The sequence below is a fragment of the Lissotriton helveticus genome, chromosome 2_1 (assembly GCF_964261635.1).
Source record: "Lissotriton helveticus chromosome 2_1, aLisHel1.1, whole genome shotgun sequence".
Taxonomy (NCBI): Eukaryota; Metazoa; Chordata; class Amphibia; order Caudata; family Salamandridae; genus Lissotriton; species Lissotriton helveticus.
In genome coordinates, this window is record NC_136059.1 from 1362290170 (window position 1) to 1362300892 (window position 10723).

A 10723-nucleotide genomic window follows, 5' to 3' on the forward strand; every position below is an offset into this window, starting at 1 on the left:
TACAACGGTTACGGTACGATCGAGAAAATAGCAGGTGACAGTACACTAGAACAGTGCCATAATGTAGCCTAACAAATGGTAAAGTATTGCAAGTATAACTAGTACTTGCGTTGAATTTATTTGACATTGGCTACTACTACTAGAAGATATAGTACTGAAGCTGAGTAAGTCTAGAAGATATCCTCGTATTCCTTCACCAGCCTGTTGCTGCTATCACCTTATCCTCCCCAGCAAGTGTGTGGAATTATTGATGTCATTTTAGTCAGACATCAAGCAAAACAACACAGCCCGGGGGAAGAGGGTTAGGGTTTGTAAAATGGATGGGAATGGGGGTTTCTTTTTGGGTAGGTTTTGTTGAGAGAAGAAAAAAAAAGCAGAGCATGGACAAACAATAATTGAAGATACAGAGTTTACAGACAATCTTTGGTTACAAACTAAAGGTAAGCACATGCAGTCACACTCATAGAATAAAAGACAACAATGGATACTGTATCTGTATTGCGTATGTTGTTGGAGTTGTCCTGTTGAAATTGGTAAGTAAGTTGCATGCAGCAAACAATTCCTCTTATTGGCGGCACTCCTCCATTCCAGCTGACGCTTCGTCCATCAATGTGGTGGTGACCACTGACAGAAGAGACACCCTGTCCACTGCCTGCCTGGCGGATGTTGACTGAAACCCGGCCTGTAATTATTGAACGGAAAACAGGAAGTGCTATTACAATACCACTGATAAATAAATAAAAGGTATGTACGCTGTGTGGTTCAAAAAGTGACACTTTGATTTCCCTAATAGACAGTACAATATTTTTGAAATTGCGTGCTCTGTCTGAGTCACCTTTTTAAGGATCAATAAGTATGGCCAAAATATTATAGCGGATCTTTCCCCTCAAGGTGGGTGTACTACTGTGTTTTAGAACAAAATTTGACCTTCCCAGCAATGCTCCCACCAAGACCCTTACTAAAGCCAGTCGCAAAAATGTAGAAGAACCCAATCATATCTCCAAAAACGATGCCTAGCAGAAAAATGGTTACAAAACGTACTTTGAAAGTAACAGTAGACCCAAATACAGACCGTGGATTGTATTCAAACCACTTGCCTGCAAGCAAAAGTATCCATAGCCAGCATCGCTCCAACAGTGCTCTACAACAACAGAACCGCGTTGCAATAGAACCCCCCTAAACACATGCAATCCTGCTGCTAGGGCTAACCCTAACGAACCCTAACTTACAAAAAGTGCCAAAACTGGTGTTTCCTTATGGATTTTGTCCAACAAACTTCTAGCCGGTATTAGACCTTCCCAGGAATGCCCCAGGCAAGACCCGCCAACCCACCCGCAAAAAAACACCCGACACAACACCACCAAACAGAGAAAAAGCTAAATCTCATACTTACAATGTCTCTCGGCCTTCGGTCCAAACGCGGCGCTGTGCAGCTAGGTCGTCATCATCATCAATCATCATAACTCCTGTTTTCCACCACGGATTTCCTGAAAAGCAAATGCAATCAAGATTAGACTGTCGCAGCAGTGCTTCGACAGAGACCCCGGCCGCAACCCACCCACGAACAGCAGGAAGCCCCCCAAAACGCTACATTGAGCAAGATGTCTGAAGAAATGGCAAAAAAAAGGCTTTTCCTTAAGGATTTTGTCCAAAACACTTCTATCCGGCATTAGACCTTCCCAGGAATGCCCCAGCCAAGACCCGCCAACCCACCCGCAAAAAAACACGCGACAACACCCCCAAACAGCGAAAAAGCTAAATCTCATACTTACAATATCTCTCGGCCTTCGGTCCAAAGTAACGCGCTGTGCAGCTAGGTCATCATCAATCATCATAACTCCTGTTTTCCACCACGGATTTCCTGAAAAGCAAATGCAATCAAGATTAGACTGTCGCAGCAGTGCTTCGACAGAGACCCCGGCCGCAACCCACCCACGAACAGCAGGAAGCCCCCCAAAACGCTACATTGAGCAAGATGTCTGAAAAAATGGCAAAAAAAAGGCTGTTCCTTATGGATTTTGTCCAAAACACTTGTATCCGGTATTAGACCTTCCCAGGAATGCCCCAGGCAAGACCCGCCAACCCACCCGCAAAAAAACACCCGACACAACACCCCCAAACAGCGGAAAAGCTAAATCTCATACTTACAATGTCTCTCGGCCTTCGGTCCAAACGCGGCGCTGTGCAGCTAGGTCGTCATCATCATCAATCATCATAACTCTTGTTTTCCACCACGGATTTCCTGAAAAGCAAATGCAATCAAGATTAGACTGTCGCAGCAGTGCTTCGACAGACACCAAAAATTACACACAAACCCCCGGAACCCCGCCAAAGAGCACCTCAAAGGCAAGCAAGTCAGCAAAAACGGCAAGAAATTTCCACCTCATATTTGGTCCAAAACACTTTTGTCCATTATTAGAGCTTCACAGCAATGGGCCCAAAACCGTCAACTCACCCGCAAAGAAGTACAACACCCCCACAAGTGCTGAGTCTTTCTTCATTGTGCGTAATCCAGCACTCTGCTTGGAGGGAAATCGCAGTCTGGAGGAGGAGGATAGAGGAGCATGTTCTTCAGAACTTGTGAACCTGAGGAATGTAGACTGCGGCACCTTCAAATCAATAAGCAAACAAGTGAAGACAGTTCTGATGATGGTCTTGTTTTTGGGATTAGGTGATTAAAGTTTGAATTAAATTAACTGTGCAAAACAAAGAAAGAGAGACACAAAGCACACAGGAATAAAAGTGAATAAGGACGAAAAAGAAAGTTCTTGATTGATTGTCTCATTTTCAGGGCTCGGTGTCAGGGAATAAGAACAAGATTTCGTCATCATACTCTGCGAATTCAGGCTGGATGAGGTCAGTGGCACCGAACAGAGAAAAAATCCCCTCATCTACGTTGCTGTCCTCCTCGTCTTCATGCGGCGTGCTTTCTCGTACTTTGTAATCTGGTGGTATGAGGTGCTGATTCATCTTGATCATTGTCAGCCGCTCCACATTTTTGGGCGAGAGGCGGCTCCGTTTGGGAGTTACAATGCCACCAGCAGCACTGAAAACACGTTCAGAAGACACACTTGCGAGTGGGCAAGACAAATAGTTTATAGCCAGGTTGAAGAGCTGTGGCCACAATTGTTTTTTGCCATGCCAATACTGCAATGGCTCATCATTAAGGAAGACCTCTGTTGAGTCATTCAGATAGTCCTGCACCATCGACTCAAGGTCATCAACTGTTCCTCCACTTTGCTTACTTTTTGCTGTACCTGTGACATTTTTTCGAGAACCATACCCCATCAAACTTAGCCAATCCTCCTCCCCAGCCACTGTTAGTGTTGTCATTGTGTGTGGTGCAGATGATCCAGTTGCCGGTGTCTTTAACGGCTGAGAGGTCACTTGTGCCCCAGCCACAGGTGCAGAAGTGGATTCTTGTGACTGCGGATGGCCTGCTGATGCTGATGCTGATGTACTGGCTTCTCCTTCAATAACCTGCCGTTCTTTTTCAAACCTCTTGGCTGACCAGGCTAACCAATGTTTGTACTTTTGAACATCTGCATCAGCGAAAGGAAAGAATGCGTTGTCTGCCAGCGCCTTTTTGTAGCGTGGATCCAGAATAGTAGCACAAATGTAATGCTGATCTGAGTTGATGTTTTTAAGACGTTCATCACCACGTAGGCGATGTAATAATTTCTCAGACAAAATGAAATGTTTTTTTTTTTTTTCATCTTTTTGAAATTCAGAAGAAACCGCCATCAGTTGGTGCTCCAGTATGCACAACAATGGGATAGCTTTTCCCAAATTACAGTCCTCCTGGCTGACTGCACGCGTGAAGAACTCAAAAGGACGAAGCATGTCTGTCAGGCTTTTAACTATGGCCCATTGCGCCTTACTCATCCGCAGGTCCTCCTTCTGAGATGTAGCCTCTGTCAAGAAATAGTGATCGAGTACCGTATACTGCTCATACAGACGCTCAAGCATGTAGAAGGTTGAGTTCCAACGTGTTGCCACCTCCTGGATGAGTGCTTTCACTGGCATTCCACGTTCAAGTAGCAGTCTCCGCAGATGCTTCCGGGCCTTAAAAGAATGGCTGAAATGGTTGCACATTTTGCGGCAGGTGGCCATTACCTCGAACGCTGGACTCTCTTTATCACTCAAGAATTTTTGAACTACCAGGTTGATACAGTGCGCCAAACACGGCACTCTAACATGGTCACCCTTCAACATGGCCTTAACTACATTGGCGCCATTATCCGTGGAAACATAACCAATCTTGCGTTTTAGGGGGGATAGCATTGTCAAGACCTTTTTGTCAAACTCTTCCAAAAGGTTTTCTGCTGTGTGACTTTTCTCCAAGCCAAACATGGCTAGTGTTGCATGTTTCCGAGCAGCTTTGAAAACTTGGTCCGGGTCAACACCTGCGTTTAGCTTTGCTATAACACCTGAAAAAGAGACCCAGTGTGCAGTGATGCACATGTAATCATCGCCTGGGCCACTGGTCCACATGTCTGTTGTCAGATGTATTGTGTGAACAGCACTCTTCTGCAAAGCTGCCCCAATCGCCTGCAGCACATCTTCATGTAGTGCTGGAACCGCAACTCTGGCAAAATAGAACCGGCTCGGAACCTTCCATTTAGGGCAGAGCGTTGCAACTAATTCAAGAAAACCTACCGCTTCTACAAAAGAAAAAGGTAGAAGGTCCACAGCTAGCATTTTAGCCAGCTTAGTGTTATACAGACGCGTCAGTGGGTGGTTGCGTTCATATGGCACGTCTGAAGTAAGCATTGTTCTAATGTTGCCCTGGACCAAGCATTTACGGGCTGATAATGACTTCGTTGACCCAATTTTGCTCGCTGGTGAACTTTTGTGCGTTGGTGTCTCACTCGCTCCAACACTCTTAGTGTGCCTCACATTGGGTGTGCTGCTGACAGGGGTACTGGGTGTAAGGGAAGTGTTTGACACGTCTTCTTCCTGCTCGTCAACATCAGATGAAACATCAACGTTTCCTTGATTTTGGCCTTTCTTGATCGCAGCTAGGTGCGCAAACCATTTGACAGCGTGCTTTCTCTCAAGATGACCACTCTGGCCGCCGGTACCATAGTTGCTACCTGACTTACCACGACTAACTGCAAGCTTACAAAGGGTACAAATGGCAAACTTTGGATTTTTGGGACAAACAGTAAAGAAGTCCCAAACTGGGGACTTGAAGTGTCTGTGGGACCTGGAGGAGGCGGCGATACTGGTGGTGGTGGTCATGAAGCTAATGCCAGATGAAGTGGAGGATCTGGATTGCCCAACTTTTGTACGTTTTCCACTTTCACCGCCACTAATTAAGGTCGAGGTTGACGCAGGTCTCTTCTTGCCAGAAAGAAATATGGAAGCGGGACGAGTTGGTGTACTACTTAACTCCAATGATTGTGGTGTTTCCACTGCCTCCTCATCGACAACATCATCATCATCATCATCACGCGCAGCAGCTCTTCGGGCTAGGGTCAAAATGTCTGTTTGCTGCATGCCCGCTGGGGCTGCAGTGACCTTTATGATGACTGGGTCGTCGTTGGCAGAGTCTTCATCAGCAGCAGTATCCGCCACTTCTTGTTGAGCCTCATCACACTCCATAAGTCTGAGACTTTGGACGAGCTTCCTTTTACGCTTAAGTACCTTTGTTGGATCATGGTGTGCCTCACTCTCAGACGGCTGTGGTGCTGGTTCCCAAGTTTGATCCGTATCATCAGAAGGAGGTGTGCTTGAAGAGGATGTAGACACCACCCTTGATCTCTTCCTTGCTAGGGTTGTGGAAGACAATGAAGGATTAGCAGGAGGAGTGGCTTCCTCAAATGATACCTCGCCTTGATTGTCGATTTCCTGATGTGCCCCTACTTCGGGAGGAACAACTATTGTGGGCACTTGTGACCCTCCATGCACCTCTGCTTGCGCATCTCCTTGCGCTGCCTCTCCTTCCACATGTACTTGGGCTTGTACTTGCACATGTGATTGTTGTTGCGGCTGTGGTTGTTCAACACTCGTCAGATGAGCTACAACAACCTGTGTTGATTGAGGGACATTGCTGCTGCTTTCTTGCGATGAGCCAACATCACTGGTCGATGGTGATTGAAGAACTATACTGGCTGCCTCTGCAGCACTCAAGGGCTTGGACTTAAGTTGGCGTGGTGGTGGTGGTGGCACTGAGCCCAATGGAGCGGGGGGGGTGCTGCCAGCTTGGTCCCCAGCAGATCCCGCTGCTGCTGCTGCAGGCATACTTTTTTTTTTACTCCCAAAAAAAGGGGCGGGCGGCACACCAGTCTCCTTGGTAACTTGCTTCTTCTGCTCCTTACTGGCACCTTTCTTGCTAGAGGAGCTACGGGTTACTTTTTTTGGGGCCATCCTCTTCAGAGCAGGTCAGCAGGCAGCAGTTGCACGAGTTGCAGAGGGTTCTGTGTCCAGACGTGACGTCGCGTGACGTTATGCTGCACACACCGCTGCAGGACTTCTTCCTGGCACTGGTGGTTCTCTTGAGTCTTCTTGTGCACCTAAAAGCAATGGAAGACAGAGGAACATCAGTTCAGTTATACACCACAAAAATTCGACAAAACACAGAAAAATGAGCACAATCCCATGCCATCCTTGATGTTTACATTGAAGACACCCCACAGAAAGACTACGGACATGCAAGTATGCAACACTCACTACCCCTGGGCATAATGGATGAAAAGTAGGCAAAATAAGTGCAGGCCTCAGACACTGCCTCTCCTCAAAATGGCCCCTTACACCCCAGGCACATGTTGCCTGTACCAGCCAGCACTCAAGATGGCCACCACCACCACCCACATGGCCAGTCCACATCAACAGTACACCCCCAAAAAACAGAAAAACAGCCAGAAATCACCACAATCCAACGCCATCCATGATGTTTACATTAAAGAGAGTGAGACCACACCACAGGCACACTCAGTCCATGCACCACCCACCACCCCTGGGCAAAAGGCCACACCAGCAGCCCCCCAAAAACGACAAAAAACAATAAAATAAGCACAATCCCAGCCCATCCATGGCCTCAATTATGTTTAAATTCAAGAAGACACCCCACAGAAAGACTAGGCCCATGCAACACTCACCACCCCTGGGCAAAGGGCCCCACCAGCAGGCCCAAAAAAACGACAAAAAACAATAAAATCAGCACAATCCCAGCCCATCCATGGCCTCAATGGTGTTTAAATTCAAGAAGACACCCCTCAGAAACACTAGGCCCATGCAACACTCACTACCCCTGGGCATAATGGATGAAAAGTAGGCAAAATAAGTGCAGGCCTCAGACACTGCCTCTCCTCAAAATGGCCCCTTACACCCCAGGCACATGTTGCCTGTACCAGCCAGCACTCAAGATGGCCACCACCACCACCCACATGGCCAGTCCACATCAACAGTACACCCCCAAAAAACAGAAAAACAGCCAGAAATCACCACAATCCAACGCCATCCATGATGTTTACATTAAAGAGAGTGAGACCACACCACAGGCACACTCAGTCCATGCACCACCCACCACCCCTGGGCAAAAGGCCACACCAGCAGCCCCCCAAAAACGACAAAAAACAATAAAATAAGCACAATCCCAGCCCATCCATGGCCTCAATTATGTTTAAATTCAAGAAGACACCCCACAGAAAGACTAGGCCCATGCAACACTCACCACCCCTGGGCAAAGGGCCCCACCAGCAGGCCCAAAAAAACGACAAAAAACAATAAAATCAGCACAATCCCAGCCCATCCATGGCCTCAATGGTGTTTAAATTCAAGAAGACACCCCTCAGAAACACTAGGCCCATGCAACACTCACTACCCCTGGGCATAATGGATGAAAAGTAGGCAAAATAAGTGCAGGCCTCAGACACTGCCTCTCCTCAAAATGGCCCCTTACACCCCAGGCACATGTTGCCTGTACCAGCCAGCACTCAAGATGGCCACCACCACCACCCACATGGCCAGTCCACATCAACAGTACACCCCCAAAAAACAGAAAAACAGCCAGAAATCACCACAATCCAACGCCATCCATGATGTTTACATTAAAGAGAGTGAGACCACACCACAGGCACACTCAGTCCATGCACCACCCACCACCCCTGGGCAAAAGGCCACACCAGCAGCCCCCCAAAAACGACAAAAAACAATAAAATAAGCACAATCCCAGCCCATCCATGGCCTCAATTATGTTTAAATTCAAGAAGACACCCCACAGAAAGACTAGGCCCATGCAACACTTACCACCCCTGGGCAAAGGGCCCCACCAGCAGGCCCAAAAAAACGACAAAAAACAATAAAATCAGCACAATCCCAGCCCATCCATGGCCTCAATGGTGTTTAAATTCAAGAAGACACCCCTCAGAAACACTAGGCCCATGCAACACTCACTACCCCTGGGCATAATGGATGAAAAGTAGGCAAAATAAGTGCAGGCCTCAGACACTGCCTCTCCTCAAAATGGCCCCTTACACCCCAGGCACATGTTGCCTGTACCAGCCAGCACTCAAGATGGCCACCACCACCACCCACATGACCAGTCCACATCAACAGTACACCCCCAAAAAACAGAAAAACAGCCAGAAATCACCACAATCCAATGCCATCCATGATGTTTACATTAAAGAGAGTGAGACCACACCACAGGCACACTCAGTCCATGCACCACCACCCCTGGGCAAAAGGCCACACCAGCAGCCCCCCAAAAACGACAAAAAACAATAAAATAAGCACAATCCCAGCCCATCCATGGCCTCTATTATGTTTAAATTCAAGAAGACACCCCACAGAAAGACTAGGCCCATGCAACACTCACCACCCCTGGGCAAAGGGCCCCACCAGCAGGCCCAAAAAAACGACAACAAACAATAAAATCAGCACAATCCCAGCCCATCCATGGCCTCAATGGTGTTTAAATTAAAGAAGACACCCCTCAAAAACACACTAGGCCCATGCAACACTCACTACCCCTGGGCATAATGGATGAAAAGTAGGCAAAATAAGTGCAGGCCTCAGACACTGCCTCTCCTCAAAATGGCCCCTTACACCCCAAGCACATGTTGCCTGTAGCAGCCAGCACTCAAGATGGCCACCACCACCACCCACATGGCCAGTCCACATCAACAGTACACCCCCAAAAAACAGAAAAACAGCCAGAAATCACCACAATCCAATGCCATCCATGATGTTTACATTAAAGAGAGTGAGACCACACCACAGGCACACTCAGTCCATGCACCACCCACCACCCCTGGGCAAAAGGCCACACCAGCAGCCCCCCAAAAACGACAAAAAACAATAAAATAAGCACAATCCCAGCCCATCCATGGCCTCAATTATGTTTAAATTTAAGAAGACACCCCACAGAAAGACTAGGCCCATGCAACACTCACCACCCCTGGGCAAAGGGCCCCACCAGCAGTCCCAAAAAAAAGACAAAAATCAGCACAATCCCAGCCCATCCATGGCCTAAATGGTGTTTAAATTCAACAAAACAGTTGTATCATGCACCCCTAACCAACCCTGGTCCTACTGGATACTGTGGCTACCCACAATATAATTTATTTAATGTTCTGAAAAAGTTCCAAAATTTTACTTGCAGCAACTGTAATGCCCCAAACAAACTTACTTGTGAAAGTTGATTTCTAATCCAAAAGTGATCCAAAGACAGTCAAAAAGGCCTCAAATCCAAATATCCAGCAGCACCCACAAAAAGTAATCCTTCCAGCTCCAGATCCAAATGAAAGTGACCAGGAGATGGACAAAGCACTGGGAGGAGCCTGCTGGACAGGAACAGGAAGTTGGAGACTGTGGGGCACTTCCTTCCTCCCCCCCCCAAAATGGACTCCTTGCAAAAAAAAAAAGCCATGCAAATGTCAACCTGAGGAGTGATTCTGATAAAAATCATAATTTTCTGAAGGTTTATCCTGTTTGCTGGTGATTTTCTTGTGCGAAATTGCAAAATCTCTATTTCGCAAGTGCGAGATTGTTCCTTTCCGCCGCAACTACGTGTTCGCAATTGCGAACTCTCGCGAGGTGTGCTGTGCAAGGTGGCAAGCCGCGAGTACGTATTCGCGGGCGACAAACTCCCGCGGGAACACGCAGCAAGATCTAAAATGGCGCGTCACTCGCAAAGAAAAACAACTCGGCAAACGCTAAAATGACGGAAAGTGAACGCCGTGCACCACGCCGCGCGCCGCAACCAAGCAAAAAATCCGCCGCGAGCGGATTCACGGATTTTCTACAAATTCGCGAGCGTTCGCGGATTGCGGATTTGCCGAAAATCCGAAAAATCCGCGAGCGGAGCGGATTTTACGCCCATGCTTACTCACAGGCGGTCGGCGGCTGGAGACAGGCGGGCGGGTCCAGGCTGCGTGAAGCTATTCCCTCGGTCCCTGGCAATTCCTCTTGGTCAATTAAGGTGCTGCTTTACTTCTGCAAAACGGGTCGCCCACTCGACCGGGTTGATGTGGTTTTAAAGCGCCGCTTGGCGCTCTATGGTGACGCTGGACCCCAGTGAGGGCTGCTGGGTGATGTAGTTTTCAGCCCCTCGCCGGTCTCCTCCAGGCGGCCCCGTTCTTCGTTGGCTCACAGGCGGTCGGCGGCTGGAGACAGGCGGGCGGGTCCAGGCTGCGTGAAGCTATTCCCTCGGTCCCTGGCAATTCCTCTTGGTCAATTAAGGTGCTGCTTTACTTCTGCAAAACGGGTCGCCCAC

General features: G+C 48.0%; 1 long non-coding RNA gene across 2 annotated transcripts; it reads right to left on the bottom strand.

Annotated features, from left to right (window-relative positions):
* Window positions 1–1389: 1389 nt before the first annotated feature.
* LOC144819753 (uncharacterized) lies at window positions 1390–2581 on the bottom strand. 2 transcript variants are annotated; one of them, XR_013607552.1, is made up of 3 exons: window positions 2456–2581; window positions 1773–1861; window positions 1390–1487 (listed from the first exon to the last, which is right to left on the bottom strand). It is a non-coding gene; the product is annotated as an uncharacterized LOC144819753 (long non-coding RNA). The 2 variants fall into 2 exon arrangements; XR_013607551.1 differs by lacking the exon at window positions 2456–2581 and adding an exon at window positions 2149–2207.
* Between the last annotated feature and the right edge of the window lie 8142 nt (window positions 2582–10723).